The 26,660-nt window shown below is 52.5% G+C and overlaps 1 protein-coding gene and 1 long non-coding RNA gene across 2 annotated transcripts in view; one reads left to right on the top strand and one right to left on the bottom strand.

Annotated features, from left to right (window-relative positions):
- Nucleotides 1–2,979, top strand: part of LOC147578914 (uncharacterized) — a 107,974-nt gene extending 104,995 nt beyond the window's left edge. Inside the window, exon 9 of the long non-coding RNA XR_015253334.1 lies at nucleotides 2,219–2,979. This is a non-coding gene — a long non-coding RNA (uncharacterized LOC147578914). The remainder of the gene's footprint in view (nucleotides 1–2,218) is intronic.
- CACNG2 (calcium voltage-gated channel auxiliary subunit gamma 2) overlaps nucleotides 1–26,660 on the bottom strand; it is a 107,937-nt gene that overhangs the window by 75,148 nt on the left and 6,129 nt on the right. The gene's annotated exons all lie outside the window — the stretch shown is intronic.

Below are 26,660 nucleotides of genomic sequence, written 5' to 3'. Positions count from 1 at the left end.
GAGGCTCAGAAGGAACCAGGCTGTCAGTTGCGGCGACGAGCACAAATCACGCCCAGGAGGGGCCACACCTGAGTCCATTAAGGAGCACGTCCAATAACCGACACCCTCATTTCCAAGGGCTCTCCTCCGCACTGCCTGGCCAACCGCTTCTTTCCCGCCCCCTCTTCCCTCTGGCTGGGCTGTGCACCAGGGGGCCAAAAAGGTCTGTAACTGGACACCGTGCAGACCTAATTCCACAGACCTAGTGAGTCAGGAATTGCAAGGCGGGTTCGGAGCACACAACAGAATTGAAAAGTGTTATAGTAAGGATAGAAGAGCCCAGAAAGTTGCAGGGTCTCTCTGTCTCTCTCTCTTTCTCCTTCTCTCTCTCTCTCTCTCTCTCTCTCTCACACACACACACACACACACACACGTGCGCGCATGCTGAGAAACCGAGAGGCATATTTTGACATTCATTCATTCAAAAATTCTGAAAACCACTCGGTGCTAAGCACTATTCTGGGCAGTGGGGATCCAGTGATGGGAAGGACCGCCAAAGTTCCTGTTCCCCCAGAGCTTACGTTCATCCCAGTGTTCTTGGGGGGAGTTTCTCCAGTGGCCAGGATGGCGCAGGTTAATCTCAAAAGCCACGTTACAAGACAGAGGGGGTGGGCACCATTTGCACCCTCACTTTCCGGACACGGGATCTAAGCTCAGGTCAGAGGCCAGCCTGTCTGAGGCCACCCGCTAGGGTGGGGGACCAGGAGGGGAGCTTGGTTTCCAGGCCTTTTCTCTTCCTACTCACTGCTCAGAGGCCGCGAAGAAGCCCGAGCTGAGAGGCCGGTGCTTTCTGGGAGGAAGAACCCGGTGAAGTGTGCTCAAATAAAGCATCACCTAATTCGATTATGTTTGCTAGACTGCAGTGTAATAAAACGGAGTTCCTCATAAGCATCATCTCCTAATGTTTACAGAACAAGAAAGCAGAATTAAGATAGGAATTTCCAGGGAGAAAAGCATGTGTTTTAGGCTGAAACGTAAAGAGAATAGACCCGGAAGAAATCGATTCCTGATTTTACAACTCAGCTCGGATGAGGGGGTACACTGGGCGGCTGGCTCCTTGGGGAGGGCCTGGCGGATGCCCCCAGGTGGCTGCTGGGGGTGGAGGTTCCCACCGGAAGGACCCCAGGACGGGGCAGAGGGGCCAGTGGGAGGAGATGCCTTATCGGGAAGAAGTGTTGGCAAAGAGAAGCCTTGGGGACCTGCTGGGTTTGTTCCAAACGCCTCCTCGCTCCTGTCCTCCCAGCGCCCACCGTCACATGCAGACAGAGTGATTTTTCTAGTAAGAGTAGAGCCTGGTGATAAGCATGTGGGTCCTGGGGCCGCCTACGTTCGAAGCCTGGTGTGCCCCTTCCCACGCTGTGTGACCCCAGGCAGATTACTTGCCCATTCTGGACATCCATTTCCTCACCCACAAGTCATGAAGCTAGAATGAGCCCATGTGCATGAAGCACTTAGAGCGGCACCTGGCCCCTAGTAGATGCTGAATTAACAAGAGCTGCTCTCATTATTTTAAATCTGCATATACCCCTCCCTTTTCTAAAACGTTCGTTCGTTGCCCTCAGGGGAAAGCCACACTTCCCAGCGTGGCAGTCAAGGCTTTTGGTGATCTGGCCTCTGCTTAGGACCCCTTTGTCCACCCTGGAACTCACGACTCCCTCTTTTGTGCCTCTGCTGAGCCCCCTGTAGAGTTTGGTCGCTCGAACTGATTTCATTGTTCTGCTCCCGTGGCCCTTGACCTCACTCGACAGTTAGGGCCTGGCCCTCGTTTCTAAGCTCTGGGTCCTGTCCAGGACGTAGCACTGCGCCTCAGGCAGTGGCTGCTGGGTGAATTTGGCCATTTAACGGGGAGAAAGTGAGCGCTTGCGACCAGTTATTATTATAAAGTAAGCACATGCCTGGTGATGGGGGAAATGTTAAGTCCACGCAGAAGCTTGAGAGGCTGTTCAGATGATTTTCCTGGTTAAAAACCCTTTGAGAGGAAGAGCCTGGGGAGGGAATACTGTGTTTTGCCACCACATCGCCTCTGGATCAGGGAGGAATAAAGCGAGGGTTCATGTTTCTCCTTCGAGAAATTAGGTCACTGGGTGTTGTTAAAGTGTGCCTTACAGAGCTATGCTAATCAGTTCTCTTCTGGCCTAAATATCTGGTAATTATCTTGGTTTTTTTTTTGCTTTGCCAGACTCGGCTTCCTAAAGCAGTTCATCTACGCGGCTACTTGTCAAGATCTTCAAGGGTAATGTTAACCACGACCACCAAGTGGCAAAGCCCGCCCAGCGCCTGCCTGGTGCCGGGCACTGTTCTAAGCGGTTCAGGCGCACGGACGTCTCAGATCTCTGCACAATCAGGAGGAAGATGGTACTATTGCTCGCTGCTTCCGGGGCCTTTGCTGCCTCTGCTGAGCTCCCGGCCCTCTCTTCTTCCTCGCCCCTGGCTCCCCCTGCCCACTCCACAAATTGTCCTGGCTACGCGGGGGCACGTGGCTTCCTCGGTATAAGCCAGAGCTCCACGGGGATCCAGCTCCCTGCCTCCCCACCCACCCCGTGACATCGGCCTGCCTCGGGTCCTTACCCCCCCCCGCCCCGCCCCGCCACGCACTCTCTGAGGCCTGGCTGGAGTCTCGACTCTGCCAGAAAGTTCTGTCTGAACTCTCGTGGCACTCGGAGTCCAAACCACCTGCTTTACTCTGTGGCGGACCAATGGTCGCCAGCATGCGTGTGCGTGTGCACGTGTGAGCACGTGTGTGTCCATGAGTGTGCGTGTGCGTGCACGCTCCTGTGATCACGTTCTTTCCATACTTAGATTATAAACCATTTGAATACAGGGATCAAGTCTCCCTCTGCCTCTCAGCCTCCATAGAACACTGATCTAACTATAAGATTCTCTTTACACACTTCGTTCATCCAAAAAAAAAAATCAATAATAAGCCTATATTAAACACAGTCCACGGTGTGCCAGGTACTGTGACCAGCACCGGGGTGTTGGCCTAGACGGTGATTGACTATCGATGGGAGGGCAAACGTGGAAAAAGAATTTAAGGAAAAACCCAATCAATAATAAGCCTATATTAAACACAGTCCACGGTGTGCCAGGTACTGTGACCAGCACCGGGGTGTTGGCCTAGACGGTGATTGACTATCGATGGGAGGGCAAACGTGGAAAAAGAATTTAAGGAAAAACCCAATTGATCCGGGGCAGTTCATCATTTGGCGCTCAAAACTCCACAACCCAACTTTTGACCTAACATACGAGGTGACATCAATTACAAATAACATTCACCTTGACATGTAAATACAGGTTCTATGGGCTTAACATCTTCTGACTAGTGGGTGTGTTTGGAGGGATCTATTTTTAAGTTTGTATCTTCACAACCTGATAATCGAAAAGAATGATGATCATAGTGGCCAAATGATTGAGCTTTTAAAACAGGCTCTGCCTACAACGAGTTCAGGGTCCGGAACACTCTCAGGGTAGGCCCTCTCATACCGACTTCTCTGAAGGAGAAACAGAGGCTCAAAGTGAAAAGGGCAGGCCGGGCGGCCGGAATCGCCAGCCGGGTCCAAAAAGTGTCCGTTCTTTACGGGTTTCTATGTCTACGCTTCTGATGTTCTCAAATTATAGAGAAAGAAAGAAATGTTTTGACCTTGTGCTAATACGTTTTCCGTAAGGTCAGAAATAAATAAGTGAAAATTAATCTGACAATCTGCAAGCAGGCTGAAAAATACCACTTCACTTTCCCCTTGGATTCGACCCCCGTAATTGTTGTGCTCATTGACAGCTGATTGGTTTAAATAATTCATACCCTTTCGTGAGGCCTGTTGCTTGCAATTGGCATTTGCTTGATGAGGGCTGTGACTGACGGGCGATTACAGGCTGACACGTTCCAGAGACAGGCTCAGAGCTGCCGCCCCCACCCCCCCAACCCCGGCGTCTTAAGGCAAATCTGTGTATCAGGACCTCACTGCTCTGTAAAGCGCGGACTGGTCAACAGACAGCTTTTTTTTTTGGATATTCTGACCACATGCACGTTCCCAGCCTTCCTGTGGGCCAAAGGGAGAGGGCTGGCCGTGTGTCCTGGGACACTTGTGCTCTAAGTTGCAGACGTGACTGGAGCCTGTGTGCTCCAAGGGTCTGCCTGGAGTCCCTGCCTCCACGTCCTGCAAGACAGAGAGCTCTTGTCTCTTTTCCAGGCCGTCAGGAACCCAGAGCTTCTGCTGTGGAGGGTGGGGGGACTCCAGTTTCTCCCAGCCCCTCCCCCAGGAAAGAAGCTTCCACTAGTGGGAAAAGTGACCAGCCTTTTTGAAGAGAAGAGAGGTATATGCGGAGATGAGAGGGTACGGACGGGGCTCAGAGGGGCAAGACAGCCGTAACCCCAACAAAAGGCAAGAAAGAAGGGCACTAAGGAATCATGGGAAGAAGGACGCAGATGAAATTCACAGAAAAGCTAGAAACCTTTCCTCGCTACGAGAGGCAAGGGGACACGGACCTTACTTAGAGCCACACTGGGAACGTGTGGAGGGGAGGCCAGGAAGGGGCCCGGGAGGGGCAACCTTTTGCACAGATGGGAAGGGGCCAGGCAGCTGGAGGAGGCCGAGAAACCACAAGCATAGAGGCGGCTCCCACCAGGCCGTCTTCAGTGCCGCTCTATGCGGATAAGAGAGCAGCGGCTCCCATGAGCTGGGTCTCAGGATGTCAGATTTCCCCCAGCTTGTTGGGGTGACCTTGAACCCGGGAGCAGTTTTGGTTGCCTTCTAGCTCTTAGGTCACACGGCCAGTCCTCCTTCCCCACGCGTCCAGCAGACATGGTACCTCCCACATCGTCACCGTCATCAGACCTCACTGGACCCCTGCATAGCAGAGGCCCGCCCGGGACCCCCTGAACCTGAGTCTGTATTTCAACCAGACCCTGGGTGACTTGTGCACATTGATGTCTGAGAAGCAGACCCCAGGACTGTAGGCTTCGTGGGCGGAGGATGGCATCTCCCTTGCTGACTGCTTTGATCCCCGAGCATGGGGCCGGACACATCCTGGGACCTTAACAGACACGTGTTGAAGGAGTGAAGTAATGAATCTCTGCAGACACCAAGACAGTGGGGTGGAGAGGGGGCCCAGTGATGGGAAAGAAGGCGATCGATCAGCCCCAGTGGGCAGCAAGGATTCGGAGAAGGTTGAAAAGACCGGAAGTGGCATTCTCTGAACTCCACTGACGGCAGAATGATTGGTAAAACTTTCACGTGGAAAGCAGTCCGCCTATGAAGAAAACGTCTTGCAGCACACACACGGATCTCTTTTGTGGATTCTCGAATGCCGTGGAAAAGGCATCTCCACGTGGAAACAAGAGGCAAGAGCCCTGTGTGCGGAAGAAGAGGCGGGCAAGGGAAGAAGCGAAGGAGGAGGTTTGATCCCAAGAGCCGGGGGGAGAGCAGAGAGGGCTGGCACCCTTCTGCCGCGCGGTGCTGGAGAAAGCCGAGTAGGTGAGCTCCGATAGGGGACCGAGGGCTTTGGACTCTACCCAGAGGTTCCAGTCTCCATGCCAAGCCCTCACCTGAGCAATGTGCTTTATGGTTTACTGCACTGGAGTTTCAGCAGATGTCGTCTCTACCTGTCACTTCCAGGAGCTGACAACACCCAGGCGAGAGGGAGAGGGCAGTGTGCGTCGGGAGGGGAGGGGAGGGGATGTGCTGGGGGAGTGAGGCAAATGCACTTGACTGCTGGTGGGTTGTGGGGCTTGGGCAGCTGGTGGCTGTCCCTCCCTCAGGATCAAGAAAGGCCTGGTGGTGCCCATGCTTGGCCAGGTCAGCCCTGGCGACTGAGGAGCTCGGGGGGCTGGGCCCCTCCCTGAGGCTGGTAGCTGCGGGCTGGCGTCGGTTCTGGTGGATGGTGCCATGGGGCCAGGCCGCCATCTTGGTTCTAGCATCTCTGAGCAGGGGGAGGGACGACCACGGGAAAGTTACTTCGCCTCTTCCCTCACCTTGGACCCAGGACGAAATCATTTTACTCTTAATGCTCAAACCACACCTGAGATAGGGACCCTCTTAATTCCCATTTTACAGATGAGGAAGCCCAGGCCCAGGGCGGGCCCCAGAGAGAGCCGGATGGAACGCGGGCAGTTTGAGTCCCTACACCACGTGCTGACCCACTGTGCCCTGCGCTGCAGGGGAGAGGCAGGGAGAGGCTCCAGGTGGGCACTCCGGGGCCAGACTTGCATCCTAACTCGCTACCAATGGGCTCTGTGAGTCTCCCTCAGCCTGTTTCCTCATCTGTATGACAAGTTTAATTATAGGAACATCTCAAAGGGTTGTTCCGAGTGAGGGTCAAGATAAAGTGATAGTAGCTGGTCATCTAAAACAGTGCCCGGCATAAAGTACTTCTTGCTTTTGGTATTTGTCAGCTGGGGGGGGGGGGGGGGGATAAAATACAGTGACTTAGGAGGTGAGTGATCGGAAAGTCTCAGTCCTTTCCCCTCCTCTCCTCTTCCAACCCAACAGGTAGGCTCCGGTCAGTTTCCGAAGCCGGGTGGGAGTGAATTCCATCCTGTGACACGGGCGTCTTTTTATGTTGACTTTTTTTTCAAAGAGCTGGGAGTACGTCCAAGGTGGCAAGTCTCATTTGTATGGATAACGGCTCTAGGAATTACGTCCCATCAAACAACCCCCGGGGCCTGCTGGGTTACATTAAGTTCCTGATGTCACCCTGCCAGTTGAAGACACGGCTGTCGCTGGAGTGTCAGGGCTCCCGAGTGCCCCGCTCACTGCTCCCTCCTTTTCCGTAGGGAGAGGTTTGAGAAAGAGAGAGAGGGAGGAAGAGAAAGGCTGGCTTGAAGTTTCTGTGACCACTGCCGACCACAGTGACGGTCAACAGGCATGACAAGATGGTAATGACAGCCACCGTCCTTACTGAGAGCGTTGTCTGCGCCATTGGGCTGGATCCTCACGGCAACCCTCGGAGGCGGGCGGGCCTGCCATCCCTCGTTTTAGGAGGCAGAGATCTGAAGTGGATTCGTGTCCACGCAGTGGGGAGGCGGTGGGTGCTTACCAGTCACACCTGCCCTGTGGGCTACTAAGCCCCCTTGTGGTCTGCCCCAACCCTTGCGGAGTGGGCTTGGCCCTCGCTACCTTCTGGGGAGGCCAGACCCGAGATACCTGCTTCCACCTGTGAATTTTCACAGGGTTGATCTTGCCCTCCCAGCAGCTGTAAACCACACGCCAGCAGCCTGCACCTTGACCTTTCTTTAACTACCACGGTCTCGGAAGTGCCTCCAAACCTGAATCTTTAGTGGCGGTGGAGGAAGATCCTTCTCTGGTTGAGACCACGGCCCTCTCTTTAGGGGAAGAGTCTTTGCCACCTGGAACCGCTGACGGTGCACCTGCCGTGTGTCATTCACTGCCCACCCCCCCCCCCCCCGCCCAGGTCAGGAGCTTGCCGGAGTAACGATTTCACTCGTTTTGCCAATGAGAACCTTGAGGCCCAGAGAGGCTGAACCACTGGCCTCAGGTCACCAGCCGACTCCTATTTTAAGTCACTGGAGTCTCAGATCCACCCTGGAAGCCCAGGCCTTGTCAACACCCTTTTCCTGGGAGACTGCTCGGAGGAGGCATGAGGTGAGCTGATTTGCCAGAAGGTCCTTTGCCATGGCTCACCACGGAGGAGGCAGGAATTACCCGCCCTCTGTTTCACAGAGGGACGCACGGCCTCAGAGGGTGAAGAAAGGGCCTCGGTCAAGGTCACGCCGCCCAGAAGTGGAAGAGCAGACCGCCGCCAGCCCGGATCCTCTGCCCCCACATCTGGTGCCATTTCCTCTACCCCACGGTGTGGGAACATCTGCCGGCCAGCCTCAGCGAGGGCCCTAGAAAAACGGCGGGGGCCTCGTTTCCCTCAGCTGCCGGTCGGAAGGCTTGTCTCCCTTTCTGCCTCTTGTAATATGAAGTGCGCGCGCGCGCACGCGTGTGTATTTTAAAAATCTTTTGTCAGCACCAAATTCATCTGAAATTGCAGCAGGCATAATACTTCCGTGCCCTCTTTACGCTCTTCGGTTCTAACAATCTTGCAGGTATCAGCCGGCCTCCGCTTCAGAGGAAAAATAATAATGAATGACTTAAAATAACTCTGCGGAGGAAAACGAAGGTTTGATTTGAATTGCAGAGGGAACGGCTCGCTTTCAGTCCCTCTCCCTCTCTTCGTTTGCTGGCGAAGGCTTTCAGACTCTGCAAGATCCTTCTACATTCGGAGATTCCAAGGCTCCGGGAAAAACCAGAGTCACGTTGTTCGATCCACCAGGGTATTTGTCAGGCATCTTTCCCCGTCATTCCAAAATACTACCAGTATCACCTTAAGAATAGGAAGCATTTAGTTCTTTGGTCTGTCCTTTCTTAAACATCGTCCGGGGCATAGGGAGTGATACGGTTTCCCTACCACTGTGCTGCCTACACGAGCATCTTCCTCGGGGCTGCATCAGAGTGGCCCATAGGCCACAGAAGCCTGTCTCATTAATCACGGTGATCCGTATCAATAGAAGGGAATTCTCAGAAGGAGGCGAAATGCAGGTTTAACCAATGAGGCCCTATCTGAGGAGACTCATTATAACTCCTTACATCGGTCCCAAGAGGACATGGCAGGTCACGGGTGTGTTGAACGCTTTAATAGAAACCCTACTTAACCCACATGGGCATAAATGAAGCTGAGATTACGGAGAAGTATGTGCTGGCGTGTGCTGACCCTGTGGCTCGATTCAATCGTAATAAAGTTCTGCGGATTTAATACATTTTCTCCGTAGAGTGTCACAGCCGACGGAGTTGTGAATAGCACGTTCTGTTTTTGCCTTGAGAACAGTTCTCGTCAACCAAGTAGCCAATGGGAACTCAGTTAATTAATAAAAGTACATCCCTTTTAAGTACTGCTGTGGCTTGACTGGCCCTTGATCGCATGGATTTGAACAAAGCCAGTTTGGAGGTTGCTAATAGGAACTTGTTACTGAGCTGTCATTTACAAAATGTACTTTGAGGCTCTGAGTCATCAGGTCACGCAGTGATGCCAGGGGTGGGGACGGAGGGAGGCTTAGGGTTGAATCTATTGATGTGCTGGAACCCAGAGGGGAGGGCAGCTGCTCCCCAGGCTTAGACCCCAGGTCAAATGGGGCCACATCAAGTGATGGGATTGTTACCTCCCCAGGTGCCAATTGGGGTTGGCTTGCAAAGCGCTGAAGAATGAATCACACCCTGTCCTGGCTGAGGTTTATGACACGCGATTTGGGGGCGGGGGGGGGGGGGGGTAGGAGCAGGAAAGCCTGACTTTGTGCCATGTCACATGACTTTGTCCCATGTCACATGACAGGGGCCAGCAAGTCACCAGAACTGGGAGAAGATGGCCATCAGTCAGAATCTCAGTTTCTAACCCTTGTGTGAACCAAAGGTGCCCCCTCACCCCCCTTCCCCTCTGATCTTAGAGAATCAGCCCACTCTCTCTATCAGCTTCTACTACCCTCTTTCCACACACGTTCACGTTTGACCCAATTCCCCCTTCTATCCAAAGACGCGACCCAGTTCTCGAGCCTTCTCCCCCACAGTTCTGACCCAGTTCTCTCGTCATTTCCACAAAGACGTGACCCAATTTGGCTGCATCCTTCCCCATGCACATGCGATAACATTCCCCCTACGCCTCCCCACACTACAGATCTGACCCAATTTCCACCTCCATGCTAGTCATTCACACCTGTTCCCCTCCCCCGCCCCACTGGACCGGAGCCAGATGGCTACCTTCCCTTTCTACAGGTGACACCAGCCCCTTCTTTTAATACCCAAGACAGAGCTGCACCTCCGACAGCAACCTCTTCTCTCCCCAGGTACGTCCCCAGGCATTTGACCTGATTCTCCCACTCCTCAAACCCTGCTGGGGACGTCATCACACCCCCTCTTCCCAAGGACATGTGGTTCGTGTCATTGCCGGAATGTCCAGCCCTCCGACACAGCCAACATCCCCAAAGTTTTCGGCGCAACCAGAGCAGGCAATTATTTTTGCACCTGGCATGGCCAGAGGAAACCGTACAGCTGCCCGTGCCCTAATCTGATATTCAGTTATTAGGTTATTTTTGAAGAAATCATTTTGTTGGCAGCGTATCCGTCAGCATTTTAAATTTTATTAAAAAAAAAAAAAAAAAAAGGACGTGGGAACAGTTCCGGTGAACTGTGGTGGGCAGTCAGGGCTAAAGGCCTTTACAGGAAGATGTGGAAAACAGCCAAGGCACCAGCCACGGACCGCCCCCCCTTGCTATGTCCGTGGGACTCCTTAAGAGGTTACAGAAGATTGCTCTCCATGGATTCCTCATTCTCGGCCGCTACCTAGTTAAAAAGTAAATACGTTTCAATGATCACAAATGATTTTTACTGAGGCACCAGGAATCAGACCACAATCATTTTTGCATTTTGTAAAAGCCCCTACACAGCTGTCACATGACAAGGGTATTAGGTACTATCAATTTTGGGGACTGATTTGAGTGAATGACCTTGGGCTGGGGGCGGGTGGTTGAGGGAAGGGGGGAAAGGGCTTTTGCAGCCTCGCCCTGGCTTCTGTAACTGTTCCTTTGTCCCTGTCCAGTGGTCCGCTTGTGTTTGAGGCAGGAAGAGCCCGTGGCTCTCCTCCCTTTTCTCTGAACTCTGAGCTGAGGTGACACTCGTGGTGGAACTAGAATTAGAAATAGTTGTTGTTTTGACAAATCCAGCATATTACTGTGAATAGGGTTTCTCTTCTAAAATGAAGCACCATGAGTTCAAAGCCTTTGGACACTGTAAAGAATGTTCCGAACGTTCTTATCATGATGACAATCCCTATGATCATCACTGTTGTCACCATCTCCATCATCACCACCTTCATCACTACGTCTTCATCACCATCACCACTAGACCCCCACTGGCACCACCACCACCACCACCACCGCCATCATGATCATCAACATCACTAGCATCATCACCACCACCACCATCACCACCATCACTGCTGCTTCGACCATTAGCATCACCATCGCCACCACCATCACCGTCATCATCGTCATCACTAACATCATCACCACCACCACCATTACCGTCATCACCACCATCACCACCACCACCATCCCCACAACCACCAGCATCACCGCCGTCATCATCGTCATCACTAACATCATCACCACCACCACTGACGCCACCACCATTAACATAATCACCACCATTACCATCATCATCATCATTGCTACCGTCATGATCATCACCACCACCAACACCACTACCGCCACCATCATCGTGATCATCTCATCACCACCACCATCAGCACCACCTCCTTCACCACTATCTTCACTGTTACCACCATCACCACCACACCTAATAACTCTGATTCTGTCCTGCACCGTTCCATTCTTTGTCTCCTGTCAACCTTTATTTTATTTATTTATTTATTTATTTATCTATTTATTTATTTATTTAGAGAAAGAAAGAGGGAGAAGGAGAAGTAGAGAGAGAGGGAGAGAGAGAATCTTAAGCAGGTTCCATGCCAAGCATGGAGCCCCACATGGGGCTCAATCTCACAACTGGGAGATCATGAGCTGATTCAAAATCAAGAGTCAGATGCTTCACCAGCTGAGCCACCCAGGTACCTCACTCCTGTCAACCTCTTTATATATTTATTTATATTTTTATAAATAGGAATGAACATGGAAAAATCACTTTCTATGTTTTTTATTTACAAATTTTTATCTGCTTTATTCATAAATAAGTTAGAAGCTCAAGATCTGCCGATGTATATCTCATTACTGATTGATTGATCAATCTATCCATCCATCCATCAGTCTATCCACCCACCCACCTAACTGTCCATCCATCCATCATCCATCTATTTTCTATCTATCTATCATCTATCATCATCATCTTTTTCTTTCTCTTTTTGGTTGTATTTCTAGGACTTTCTCCTTTTTCTTCAGACCTCCACGCTCACCTGCAGCTTGTTTGGAGCTCAAAACCTAAAGCGAACCAGTATGGCAAGTTAGCACATAGAGAATGCTTCCAAACACCCTAGTACAGAGACCAGAACTTTCTTATTTAGAAAGAGAATGATGAAGAGAAACTAAACTATTTTATCTTTCTGTGGGAAAAAAGAGTACATGTCTTTATTCAGCATCAAAAGTTTCTAAAATGGAAGAAGTCAGCAAATCCGAACGTTTGGTTCGTAGCCAGTGCATTAGGGCCATCATGTGCACATTGTTGACATCCGGTGAGTGCTTGTTGAATTGGATTCGAGTGTCAGCTTTTGGACCAAAAAGGAATTAAACCCATAGTTCCTTGGGCCACCACCTTTATTCTCAGTCTCTTTTTGGGTCACATCCCTAATCTTTCCCAGTCTTTCCTTTTGTCCCTTATCAAAATTCATGACCCTGATGCTGAAGTAAAATTGATTATTAATGTTTGGAATCCATTGGGTATACAGGATTTAAGTCCCAACTCTTCCAACAACTAGCCCGAAAAGGTCATTTTTCTTTTGGCCTCAGTTCTCTCATCTGTGCAATAGGAATCAATGCCATATAGGAAACACAGTAGGAATTGAATGAAAGAAGGTCCATACGGTTGTAGCTCCCAAAGCACCCGGCTCATGGTAGGCATGTGTATGGTACATATACATTTCCTGTGGAATATCACGTCCTCCTCTCTGTCCATTTCTGGTACAGCCAAAGGATGCCTGGGCTGCATGCTCTTAGGGATCAGCTCTCCTTCTGCCATCAGCTTGTTCTTACAATCCTCAGCCCTTAGGAGAACCTGATCGTTGAATTAGGGAAGTGTAACATAGGCAGACCAGGGGGCAGGATTTCCCTGTGAACTCACTGCTTTTTTACCCACCGCAGGAACACTCTGAGACAGCCCATCACCATGGACAGGAATGGTTCCTACAGCGTGGTGATGCTTGAGAAGGAGCTGCAGGGTGGGAAGCCCTCCTGTTGGAGTGAAGAGGGTGAGGAGGGAACCCTGAACCTGACTCCCACCAGTGCACCTGTTAGCTGTGTGACTTAATCTCTCAGCTCCTTAATCTCTCCTTCCTGCTACGGGGGCTCCTAAAATAGATGCTGTGTATTGTTCTGAGGAAACGATAAAAACACTTGGCACCTAGGAGTGTCCTCAGTAGATGTTGTTTTCCTCTCTTCCTTCTCTCTCTATCCTCCCTTTCTTTTTGAAGACATTCTTTTCTTTGCATTTCCTTTTCATCCGAGGTTTTGTGATACCAGATTTTGAGAAATGCTGACTGCTCACCGGTGGCTTGTATGGAACCCTACAGTTATTAGGAGGGTGGACACTAAGAAATCCAATAAACAATAAATATTTGTTTGTATAAATAAGAATGGCAACAGCATAATTATTTGGGATCATTATTAAATTGTGAAATCAAATGAAGCCAAAGTGATAATAATTGCACTGAAAGTCAGTGGACAGCTACACCCTCTAATTTGTTTGAAAATACTACCCTACTTTGTTATTGATGCTTAATCACGCAATTATTAAAAAGAAGACCTCCAAGCTGACAATACTAATAATGGTGATAAATCTTCCTGACGTGGAGGGCTCTCACTTTGTTTTAATTGAAGGGAAGCTATGGAAGTGTTTTCCCTCATTTGAAAAAAATCTTCCTTTTTTTCTCAGGCCATCTGTCTGGCTATTAAAATCCCATCAGCTTCATTGCGAGAACGCTTACTTCCCCCACGCCTGCCATCCCAAAGGGGGCTCTTAGAGCCAACTAGTTCACGACAGCTCAGGCCCCTCCAAGGAAAAAGCATGCTGCTCTCAACTCGTCCTTTGAGGCATCCTTTCTTCCCTGGCCTCTCTGTACACGGCTGCATAGATGGTGATTTATTTCCAGGCCCCCACAGTAATACCCAGCAATCAGTTTATACCTTCGATAATGTGTTGATTTGTTCAACTGTTTAAGAAGTAACTGTCTCTTCTCAGCAGGCTAGGCTGTAACGAGACAGTGCTGGATGTTCAGGATAAACACGCTTGGGGTGAAGTTCAACGCTACGATTTCAAGACCATGCTCTATAGACGAGCCTGTGAAACTAAGTGGTTGAGTCAGGATCAAAGGTAGGGAAGCAAATACCTGTGTCCCTCTGCTCTGATCCAACACCTGGTGTCCTAACCCACATTATTCCCAACCTGTCCTATGTCCCTCTAAATCCTTTCTCCTGTGATGGTCATGCAAGATGGTCATTACCATTATTACAAGGCTGGCCTCAGCGCCCCCCCCCGCCCCCCACCAAGGACAATCATTACTGAGAAATCTCATAGCACCTCTTCACACTAGGGGCAAATCCTTCAATGTTGGAGAGACTCTAGAAAGAAATCCCTTCACTTCTGGGAGATGCAGAGGAAAGGGCTAATTCCTCTCACCCAGGTGGTCCTGGGAGGGACATCTCCTCAAGACCCTGCAGGAAAACAGAGGGAAGGTTCTCCAGCTCAAGCCAGTGTGTCAACAAGGGAGTTAGGCTCACGACCTCTCTCTGGGCGATAGTCCGCATCATTGTCCTTCTATAGATGTGAGAATGGGTCACATTTTAACTAAGAGCTGAGTGTTCCTGACGCCATAGAAAGGCTCTTGGAGTCCAAGCGATTTCTGTGGATTGACCCTCTGACCTTCTCTTCACTTTCTGCCCCTTTATCACTAAAGAAAAAAAAAAAGCTGTGAGTAATGGGGGTAAAGGGACACCCGTCTCTCCATCTTTTTCAAACCTGGAGGAAGGTTTATAGGTCAGAATGGTGCGTTTGCAAAGTGAATGATGGGCTATTGTGGTATCTGAGATGAATTTAGTTGGTAGAGGGATGAACATTTAAGCAGACTTAAGTGGAGTATTTTTAATATGTGTTAAAATTTTAACTAGTGCATTAAGCCAGCGATTCCTTGGCTATTATTGCTTAGGATGAGGCTAAAACAGGGCCAATTAAAGATAAGTGTTAAGTTAGTAACAATACAGGTGGCACCTGGACACAGCAGACATAATGAAGGCGGAACCCAAATGGCTGAAGGGTGGGAAATCTTGATTCACAACATCACCGATCTTTTGAGCGCCTTCTCCGTGTACAAGCCCTTTATAGAGATTATTTTACAATTTATAACCCACTGCATGACAGGCATCATCATTCCGGTGCCCTGTGGCAGATAAGAAACAGCAGAGATGACCCCCCCTCTCCCTGAGGGTAGGGGACTCAAACCCATGCCCGTCTGATGCCCCAGCGGGGCTCTTCCTGTTGGATGGCGCTTAGTCAATCAGTCAGGGAAAACTAGGGTAGGACGTGGTTGGGTTCTAGGGAATATCTACGGTCCCAGGCTGCTCGGGTGTGCGGTCCTGTCTCCCGGTCTGTAATTTTAGCCCGAGTCCCGGCCACAGGCTTTGCGGCTTCATCGCTCAGTCCACAAATACACCTCTCCTGCCTGGTTGTTCGCTGCGATCTCTGGGTCTCGGTGAGTTCTCCTCCCGCAGTGTTTTGGGGCTGGAAGGGGGTGTGTGTCCCTGCCTGGGGTGAGGCGTGCCGCTTCTCTTCCCTCCGACCAACTGTCACGGACCCTCCGACCAACTGTCATGGACCCTCCGGCTCCAAGGTTGCGGCTGCTCCAAGAGGGGATGGCCCCCTCCCATGCTCAGCCGTCTTCCCTCCCTCCCAGCGGCCTCTGCCCACCCTTTCCACGTCCCCCTCCCCCAACACCAACCTGGTTTTGCTGAGCTTCTGGTCCCGCCTCCTGCTCTCCCCAGCTCTCCCTTTTTAAGCCACTGTCTTAGCCTTGGCATGGGGTGCGGGGGTGGGGGGGGGTGCGGCTTCCTATCCCTGCATTAGTGTTCCCTGTTCCCTCCCATCAGCCACCCCACCCATTCTGCCTCAGGCCATGTCCTTGTAACCCTGGTGCCATGTACCGAGGCCTACGGGGAAGCCTGAAAGGCACAGTGTTCTCAAGCTAGAGGGGAGGCCCTTTGAAACAGACCTTCCCGGCCAGGTTCTTGTGTTCTCCTGTGAACTCAGTCCTGGGGGAGGGATTCTGCTATTCCAGGGCTGAGGCCGGGAGAGTGGCCTGTTCTCTGAGCTGCTGCTTCCATGGCAAGCCACGACTCAAACCAATGTATCCCTCCCTTCCTCCTTCTGTCTTTCCATCCTTCTTTCCTTTCCTCCTTTTCCCCCCTTCTTTCCTTAAAAATTTTTTTTTTTGCTGAGAGTCGACTATGTGCCAGACCCTGGCTTAGCTATTTCATCAGATCGAATGGCCGATTTCCCACTTATTGACCAAATGCCCATCGTGTGCCAAGCACCCTGCCAGGCAATGAGACACACAGGCAAATCTGACAGCCCCCTGTTTCAAGAGGCTTCCTGCCTGGCTGAGGAGACAGAGACTTGAAAACAGAGAAGTCTGGGAAAGTAGAAAATCTTTGTGCACGTCGGAACTGGCAAGGACAGGAAACGCCACACCTCTGGCTTTTGCAGCCCGTGGGGAAAAGGCTTCGCGTTTCGATCAGCCTCCATCCCCCGTTTCGCTGTGTCAGCATGAACACCACCACTGTGAATGCCAGACGTAACACCCCATCTCCAAGCAGATGTCCCCGTCCCTCTGTTTCTCACTGCCGTCTGAAGGCTCTCTTTGGCCAGATCCTACCGCCCTCCCATGTGACTTTGTGGGACAGGTGGAGAAGCCCGGAGCTCACCCAAGGGTGTGCAGGGAGGAGTGGGAGGAGGGGGCTGAAGAGATCCATGAGTGCTGGTGGTCCTGCCCAGAGAGAGGTGGAGCACGTGGTCCCCAGGGAATTGGCCCTCTGGTTCCACCGAGCATTGCTGAGCTCCTGCTGTGTGCTAAGCGCCCTACTGGGTGCGTGAGGTTCTGCACTGATGCTGGGATGGGACCGGCGTCACATGGATGCTGGTCCCAGCACCATTGCTGGCTGGTTCCACGCCGCTGGCGGAATCCCCTCCGTCTCTGGGCCTCAAGTTCTTGGGGCCCAAAGTGAGGGTCTGGACCAGATGAGCTCCCTGGATGCACTGCTAGATACCCTCCTTCAATCTGGAATAAAGATTATGTTTTCCAGACTTCCTTACAGCCAGTGTATGGTCAGGTGACAAACTTCTGGCCAATGAGACCAAAACAAAAATGTTGTGTGATATCTTTTGGGACACTTCCTTAAGAACCATGGGACAGGTGCCCTTTTGCCTTTGTCTCTTCGTGCCATTCTCTGCCTTGAAGCCTGGAATCTGAAGACAGTGGCTGGAGCTCTGGCAGCCATTATAGACTGTGGGGTTGAAGGCCACACCACAGGGATGGTGAGCAGGTAGGCACCTGCGTCGCTAACCTGCTTGTGGTGCCTCCAGACCAAACTTGTCTCCAGATTGGTTTATTTAAGAGAGGAAAAACTTTTGTCTCATTTAAGCCTCTGTTAATTTTCTGTTTCTGTTACTTGCCAAATCTGATCCCTCCTCATACAAGCCCTAAAATCCCTTCCAGGAGTACCATTCTGAGGCTGTGACGTTAGGGCATCTTTAAACACTTGCTTCCCGTGCTAGGCAGAATAATGGCCGGCTGCAGATGTCCCCCATCCCATTTCCTGTAACCTGTGAATATGCTATGTTGCATGCCAAAGGGGAATTAAGGTTGTAGATGGAATTAAGTTTGCTAATCAGTTGATCTTAAGAGAGGGAGATTATCCTGGATTATCCAGGCAGGCCGACTGTAATCACGAGGGTCCTTACATGTGGAGGAGAGAGGCAGGAGAGCCAGAATCAGACAGATGCAGCACAAGAAGGACTTTGTCTGGCACCTGCTGGGCTTTGAAAATGGAGGAAATCTTTCTGCCCCAATGGAACGCGGCCAGTCTCTAGAAGCCGGAAAAGGCCAGGAGACAGAGTCACCCCCCCGAGCCTCCAGAAGGAACACGGCCCGTTGACAACCTTGATTTTAACCCAGTGAGACCAATTTCAGACTCCCGACCTCCAGAGCTGTAAGGTGATAAGTTGGTGTTATCTTAAGCCATTGAGTTTGTAGTGATTGGTCACAGCAGGCCGTAGGAAACTAATACACTCTCTCTGTTTCCTCCTGGGAAGATAAGATCATAACCCCCACGCTAGAAAGTGCTGTGTGGCCTAAGGAAGATGGGTCCATAGGACGCGACCCAACACATAGGAGACCCTCAAACACCGTCCACTCTCAGGGAACACCAACCATTCCCGTCACACCTGTGGACACCACCTTCGACCATCAATAACAACATTAGCGGCAAAGGACCCTGGTCTCCCAGAGTTTCTATTCTTGTTGGGAGAGAAATAATATGCCCTCCAAACAAATTCAGAGAGCAGGAGGCTCGATGGAGAAAACAAAACAGGCAGGGGGAGGTTGGGAGGAGGATGGGTGATGCCAGCAGGGGGGGGTCAGGGCAGACCCCCTTCCCCCGGAGCTGACTTGTTTCTGAGCCCCGTGCATGAGCACAGAGCCTGGCATGCCAAACATCCAACACGTGTCACGTTGGATCATGTGATCATCCTCCCAGATCAGACTGCACGTCTAGAAGTTCATATCCTTTCTGAGCAATTGCCGGGCACCTCCTGTCCACCCTCCCCACCCCGCAAAAAAAAAAAAAAAAAAAAAAAAAAAAAAACCTCTAGAAATTTCCCTCTTCTCTCCGAAGCTTGCTGGGCAAAAAAGGAAGAGAACCCCCCGTGCTCCAGCAACGCCCCCTCCCTTCCCTCCTCGGCCAGGCCGACAACATGGGTTGTGTCCCTGGTGCCTGCCATTTAGTTATTGAATAAAGCAGACCACATGGCCTGCACGACAGGGTGCGCTTCCTGAACCGGGGTCAAGGTCAGAAAATGTCAGCCTCTGAAAGAGACGCTGTGGGGGTGGCGGCATATGGGTGAGAGGCTCTCTTTAAAGGCGGCAGCGTTTAGCACACGGATGGGATGCCGTATGGAGGGAGCCGGCCGGGCTGGCCCTCCACCCAGATCTCATCAGCAAGCACTGCCCCGGGGATGGGAGATATTCACGCATCTGTTCACGGAGGCGCCGCCTGCTTTGCCCTGTGAGTGGCTCTGCCCTGCCCGGGCTGCTCTGGTTTTGCTTAACATTCTCAGCATTTTTGGCCACCAGGAGACAGAGACGCTGCCTGCGGTTTGCCTTGGCCTTAGAGGAGCGGCTGCGAATTCAGATGCGCTGCGGAGGGAGGCCGGAGGGAGGCCACAGGGGCGAAGCGGCCACAGAAGACACGTGGGAACGGCGGGGACCCCGGGGGACTGCAGAGCACCTGCCACGCCTGAAGGGGCCACCTACTGTCCGCCCGGCCCCTGCCATCGGTGGCCAAACAGGAATGGGGTCCCGGGGTTACAAAAAAACCCGATTTGTTTTGTTTCGTTTTTCTCCCAAGTGAAGCCATGACTAGGAATTTTTATAGGAAAGTTCTTCGTTTGCGGAAGATTCGAGGGCTAAACACAACTCGCTGGCAGGCCACCGACTGCAACTGCTAGGGTGACCACAATCGCCACACTACGGATAAGGACAGTGGCACTTACTATGTATCAGCATCTCGCCGAGCACTTTACACGAGCATTTTGCTAAAATCTCATGACCAACTCATGAGTGACATACAACGTTTCCCACTGACACATGAGAAAATCGAGTCAGAGAGGTGACACTCCTCATCCAAGGTCACCTCGCTGATAAGTGATAGGTTTGGGGTTTGAACCCAGGCCGACAAATGCCAGAGCTGACTGGAGCTCCAGGCCTGGCTGGAATATCCTGGGATTACGATGGTGCTGGGAGAAAAATCTGAGATTAAATATGTATCCTAATCTCAGACGCGAAGCTACATTCTATGTTCTTTTTCTATAGTCATCCATCCATCCATCCATTCATTCATTCAACAAACACTGACTGAGCTCCTACTATATGCCCGGCACTGGGCGAGGCCAGGGGGACACAGGTGGGAATCACTCTATCCAAGACGAAAGGTCTCGTCATCTCCCTGCAGATGTCTCCTGTTTGCTCGCACCGACTCAGACAAGGTCACTCACGGTCACACCTTACTTGACACAACGACAGTCCCCAGGTCCTGTGGATCCTCTAGGGTCAGTCCCCTGCCCTGGGCCAGCTGCTTCATCACTTCCCAGACCATGCAGTCCCCTCCTTCCTGGAGTCTCCGCTCTGTCCTCCCCGCCCCGTCCCCATCTTTGCTTCCCGAACGATCCTTCCAAAGTGCGAGTTTGACCATGTCCCTTCCCTTCCCGACATTCTCCTCTCTGGGCTCTTTGCACAGCACAGCCGTCCCTCCACGATGTGGGCTCTGTCCAATCTTGTCCCTCGGGTACTAATACCTTCCCTTACCTCCCCGCCCACACCTGGCTCCCAGCAATACCAGAAACCTCTTGTGCTCCCCTGAACACTCCGTGCTGTCTCACGCCTCTTCCTGGAGCAGGGTCCCCACCCGGAGCGTGGCTGCTTGTGTCCCTCTATCCCCCACTAGAGCAGAAGCTCCTGGAGGGCAGGGGCCCCGTCTTTCCACCTTTTTAAAATCTGGAGCCTGGGATGGAACTTGGCACATAGTAACCGAGTGAATTTTGTCGATGAAAAGGATCGGGGAACTCATGGTCTAGAAGCGGAGACAGAACTGGGAACAAGCAACGGGAAGAGGGAAAGTGTGTTAGAGACACATGTGGATGCTGTGGAAGGAAAGAGGCAGGGGTTGTAACCTAGTGGGAGGCAGCTGAGGTGTCGGGGAAGTGACAAGTTAGCTGAATCCCGGAGACAGGTGGAATGTGGTTGGGAACAGGCCCTTCTGGCACAGGGTGGGGGAGAGGGAATAAATAAATATATATATATTTTTTTCACCCCTTTCCCCCTCCAGAAGCTGTAGCTAGCACGATGTCCATGCGTTTTGAGGCATTCTTCTGTCTTCAAAGCACCAAAAGAAACTGGCAGTCCCTCCACGTCCCCCCACTCTGCCCTGTGTAAGGAGCATATTCCTAATGTAAGCTTCAAAGTTCTGAAGACTGCATCATGCATGGAGTTCAAGTTCTCCAAGAGATTTATTTGTAAACTTGGGGGCTAGGGGATGATGGGAAATACAACAATTAGCGCACTAGGAAGGCTGTGCACTGGTTTGGGGGACGGACAGACTTGGGCTGGAATCCCAGCTCTGCGACTTGCTGTGTGCCCTCGGGCGAGTTACTTAACTTCTCTGAGCCTCTTAAGATGGAGATAAGGGGCATGACCGCATGTACGTTCAGAATTGTGAAAGTTACGCAAGAGCTAGCCTCTGAAAAGCATCTAAAGAGTGCTTAGCGCGAAGGAAGCACGCCACGAATGATCAGCTATTATTATTTATGTTATCATTACTGTTGACGTGATGCCAGGGTTACCTTCTTTGCCAAACACGTTGGAGGAAAACCTGGGGAGAAGAGTTTCCAACCTTAGGGAGACTTCAAGAAGGATGAGGGATAAGACTCGTACAGACAGAGGGCTGGGGGCAGAGAAGTGACAGAAAAGACTGAATGATCCTTTAGGCAGAGAAAGCGAGAGAGGAAAGCAACGGGGCAAGACTGGAAGAAAGGCTAGCAGCCAGTCACCAGTGGATTGTGCCCCACAGCCAGGGCAGAGAGAGGCTGGCACCGAAACTGCACGGTGGATGCTGTAGAGCAAAGCAAGGTGCTGATTCCCCATACAACGAGGCCACAGCAACCGTGTACCTGGGATCTCAGAGCTAATCCTTGGCACTCTTGTTAGCAGCTGGAAGACTACTCAAGGTCAAGCAAGTTCAGGGAAGAGTGAATAAATACAGCGTCAGGAAGGCAAAGGAGTGGTGACTCCTCAGAGGCAGACTCAGGGCTGCTAAGTCAGTACCGCTGGGCCGGGTGATAAGGACCAGGATTTAGATTAAGAGAAAAGGCCGGCGGTGGCCTTATCGGCTTCCTGAAGCTCATTTATGGCAAAGCTGTTGCCCTGGGGGGGTGGGGGTGGGGGGTGCAGGGTGCCAGGGAGACACCTGCCTCTTCTCGGGTCTTTCACCAAGTGGTTCCAGCCGAGCCTAGGAGAAAAGCGCGGTCTGGAGGATGCTCCGGGTTTTTCTTTGGAAGCCAGGTCCCTGCCTCAGTGGGAGCTCCTGGAGGGCAGGTGCCGCTTAGCTGTTCACCCAACGCTGGCTCCTCAGCATTGTCTCCGTGCCAAGGCAGACCCGGCCCCGCCGGCACGGAGCATACAGCCCCTAAAGGGGCACACGGACCACAGGCAGGTGAACGCTAAAAAGGAAAAAGTCAACGTGAAAGGCGGAAAAGGGAAAGGAAAGAGGCTCATGGGACTGCGGGCTCCAGGGGAAAGGGTGACATCTGAGCAGAGAACTTCTGCATCTTTGTCACCGGAGGGGCTACACCCGGAAGTCAAAAGAGAAGGGGGGCGGATCCCGATGCACCTGTTTTGCCCATTCCCTAGGATCTTCTCCCTTCTCTCTGTTTACTACAACCAGCTCCGCGCAACTTACGAGCTCACTCCCTTTCCTGGGAGAGAGCTCACCACCTCTGGCCCCTGATGCCTGCCACCCACCCCCCCCCCGCCACCCCCACTGTGAGAGACTCAGCCTCCGGGGAGCTCACTGGGGGGCCAAGCCGGTTGCCACCCTTGCTTCCGCCTTGCTGGGCCTCCCTTTCTCCCAGGTGGAAACACACACCGCCCCGTGAGCCATTTCTGTCCCTCTGGAAGGCGGTCCCACCGCCTCCCAGACTCACCCCTCCTTGCCATCTACCTTCCAGCCGCGTGGGACCCTCTGCACGGTGGCTCGGGCGTCTGTTTCTGCACACGGCCCTTCCCTCGGTCTGAGGTGCTCACCCTCTCCCCAGCTTGCTCACCCCTACGCATCCTTCAGAACCCGGTCTCCCCCGGCATCCACCCCTCCCCGGTCTCTGCGCTCCCAGAATCCCCTGTGCTTATGCTTCCTGCTGTCCCGTCATCTTCGTGTGTTCACAGTTGTGTCTCCCCTGCCAGATGAGAAGTCCCTGTGCCCCGAGGGCAGAGACTGAGCCTTTGACTCTGTCCTCAAAGCTCGTACCGCTAGTGCTCCGGGAACAGCTACTGAGCAGAGATCAACTATCGCCCTCTCCCTTGTCGAGAAAGGTGTCGGTAGGACCACACTGTTCCGCCCTCTGCTGCTCCCGGAGTCACGGGACAGGCACCAGCTGCCTGCGGGCAGAATCCCTTGGGCTCTCTCGGCACCCTGCCCGCAGGCCAGAAAGCTCACCACCTTCCTTTGGTTCGAAGGCACGTAATTCAGGTTGCAAGTTTTCTGAAATTAGAGCGCGTTTGACAATTGATGTGTCCATCAAATTTGCCCTCCCCCGCCCCCCGCCCCCAAAAGCTATTTTTAAGAGGATGGTCCACTTCGTAAATTAACGGTGCCCGGGAAGCGAGGGAAGACGGGACCGGGAGAATACGGCACCTTTCGTAGCCGGGAGAGAGGACCGGGATGCCGTGAGGTCATGCGACTGAGCCACGATCGCACAATGGTCGACCTGCATTTCTGGGGGGTCGGGGAGCACACTTAACATCCCTCTTCTCTCTCGTTCCTTTTTTCCAAAAGTCTGCTGCATAGGACTGAGCCGCATTCAAACTCCAGCGCAAATTCTCCACGGTCCTAACTGATTGTAAGGGGCGCCAGGAATCCCTCTGAACTTGCGGGAGGGCGACGAAGGCAGCAACAGGGCCATGTCACATAGCCTGTTCCTCAGGATCCCCCACGGGGCCTCACCGGGATGGCCCTCAGGCAGGTGGGGGCTTGCTCACCACTGCTTTCTTTTCTTTTTTTAATTAAAAAAATTTTTTTTAAATTTATTTTTGAGAGAGAAGGAGAGAGAGGGAGAGAGAGAGAGATTGAGAGCAAGCAGGGGAGGGGCAGAGAGAGAGGGAGACACAGAATCCGAAGCAGGCTCCAGGCTCCGAGCTGTCAGCCCGGAGCCTGACGCGGGGCTGGAACTCACAGACCACGAGATCATGACCTGAGCCGAAGCCGGCCTCCCAACCGACTGAGCCACCCAGGCACCAGGCACCCCGCCACTGCCTTCTTATGTTGGCACAGGGCTGGCACCTGCCGTCAACACCTCCACTGAGTGTATTTTGAATTTAGTTGATTGGAGTGGAGTATTATCTATTCCCGGCCTTCTCTGCGCTGTCACGGGAAGTTTGGAGGCCTTGATGGCATTGGGATGGAGACGGGGGGGGGGGGGGGGGGGAACACGCCGAGAAGAGAGGAGAACGGAGCCCGAAACCTCACAACAACCTTAGGGGCAGGCACTGTCACCTCCACCACGTGGATGGCACAAGGGAGGCACGGAGAAGAATTCACTAGCTCGGCGTCACACAGCTTGTAAGCAAGAAGCCAGAAGTCAGAGAGCAAAACTCTGCAAGACTGACAAGGCCTCGCACCTTTGAGTCCTAACTACCTCCGAAGCCCTCTCCCCACACCGTCCAGCACTGCCCCCCCAAACTCTCTACCTGCCCCCCCTCCCCCAGCCACCGGCCTCACCCAGGCCCCTGTCTCGTTCTTCCTCACTGATCTCTGCACTTGCCGCCCTCTGAACTGGAATGATCTTTTTTCCTCTCTTCGCCCCATGAACCCCTAGTCCTCCTTCAGATAATCGTTCTCACCTCACCTCCTCAGGGAAGCCTTCTCGGATTAGATCCCACCTCAATATTGCAAACTCACAGCCCCATGTGACCTCCCTGGAGAGCACTATCTTAGTTGTAATGTACATATATTTAAAAAAAATTTTTTTTTAACGTTTATTTATTTTGGAGACAGAGAGAGACAGAGCATGAACGGGGGAGGGGCAGAGAGAGAGAGGGAGACACAGAATCGGAAGCAGGCTCCGGGCTCCGAGCCGTCAGCACAGAGCCCGACGCGGGGCTCGAACTCACGGACCGTGAGATAGTGACCTGAGCCGAAGTTGGACGCCCAACTGACTGAGCCACCCAGGCGCCCCTGTACATATATTCTTTGAATTAGGGTCTCTGAGGATCGGGGGCCGTGACCCTGAAGGCACCACCTCAACCCCTGGCCCAACCCCTGGCCCTTTGCCGAACTTCAGCAAAGGTTTAACAAATAAATGAGTGAAGGAGTTGCCTGACCCGTGACTGTCAACCAACCCAGAAGCTTTAAATGCGTATTTCACTTGAATACGGGTATTTTGGCCAAAATACTCATACCTGAGGCGAAAGGGAACCATTGGATTTTGCATAGTCTAAAACATCTCTTGTGTTATTAGTTTGGATTTGTGCCTTCTCCTCCCCACCGACCTGAAAGCGAACGCTCGTGGGAAGCCCTCCCCAAGGATCTCGGTGACAGCCGCTGTGGGTGATGTGGAGGCAGGAAAACATGGCCACCGTCTATTTAGAGGACGCTCACCACCCGGCACTTCCTTCCCAGGCATTCGGTTGTTCTCCCAACTCTTTTTTATTACCTTCCCTTATTCTCGTCCCTTGCATGTGGAACACCACCCTCCCTTGTCTCTCTCCCCCTCGCTCCCTGTCGCCCTCCTCTGTGTTGAGTTCTCCATTTTCTGGAACGTCAGAAAGAGGATGCTTTTGTCACCACCGCTCACCGTAGATCAGTTCGAGAACGATCCTTTGCCGGTATGAAGGGACCACGGGCTCCGAATCCCCGCCCCGCTAAGCAGGCAGTCGCGGTTTGCTCATTCACCAGCGAAGGTGGGCTGACGTCGGGCACGTCGTAACCGCTGTGGCTGCGGCAACAAGCAAACCAGACAGAAATCCCTGCCCTCGTGGAGCTGACTGGCCGGCGGGGGAGACAGACGGCAACTATCCCGAGTAAACTATGGAGTGTGCTAGAAGGTGGTAAGGACTCCGTAAAGGAAAAGGAGGTGGAGTAAGGAGGATTGTACGAGGGGTTCAGGTTGGGCTTGTCGATCTTGACCGCCAATAAGATGGTCAGGGAAGCCGCCCTGTGAGAAAGCTGTTTTGCTTTCCTTTTACAGAAAAGGAAACTGAGGCTCGGAGAGGTTAAATGCCGTGCCCCGAATCTCGCCGGCTGCAGGGCTTGGAACGAACCCAGGCCCGAGTGGCTGCGAAAGTCTTTCAGCTACGCGACATGCCACAAAGCTCCATCTGAAAATGTACAGGGGACGTACGTTTGCTATTTTCTGAAAGATGCTTGCAACTATAAAGCTGAGGACACTTCCAGACTTCCAAACCGGAAGGGCAAACCCACAGAGGCGCGTGGCGGGTCTGGCCTGAAGCTCAGGGTCGCGTTCCCTCAGCCTCACGGGAGTGAGGGAATTATGGCAGAACCGTCACGCTGCGAGGAGCGGGTCCGGTGGGCCAGAACAGGCTCAGGCTGGGCCCTGGCTGGGGGACACTTCAAGGGACACAGACAGAATAAAACCCAGGGCTAGCAGTGAATATGAGCATAGGGCCACAGTAGGCCAGGGTATGTGCATAGAGCCCTCTGGAGGCTTGCGGGGTGGAAACGGGGCCCTGGATTCAAGTTCTGGCTCTGTCCACATGGCCTTGGTGGGTGGTGTCACCCCTGTGTGCCTGGTTCTGCTCAGCTGTAGAGGGACACGGGGGCGGGAAGGGCAGCACGGGTGGACAAGGGCTCCAGA

Source organism: Puma concolor, chromosome B4, assembly GCF_028749965.1.
Source record: "Puma concolor isolate L17-30 chromosome B4, mPumCon1.1.hap2, whole genome shotgun sequence".
NCBI lineage: Eukaryota > Metazoa > Chordata > Mammalia > Carnivora > Felidae > Puma > Puma concolor.
Note: the sequence above shows the minus strand (reverse complement) of the source record. Positions and strands in the feature narration are given on the sequence as shown.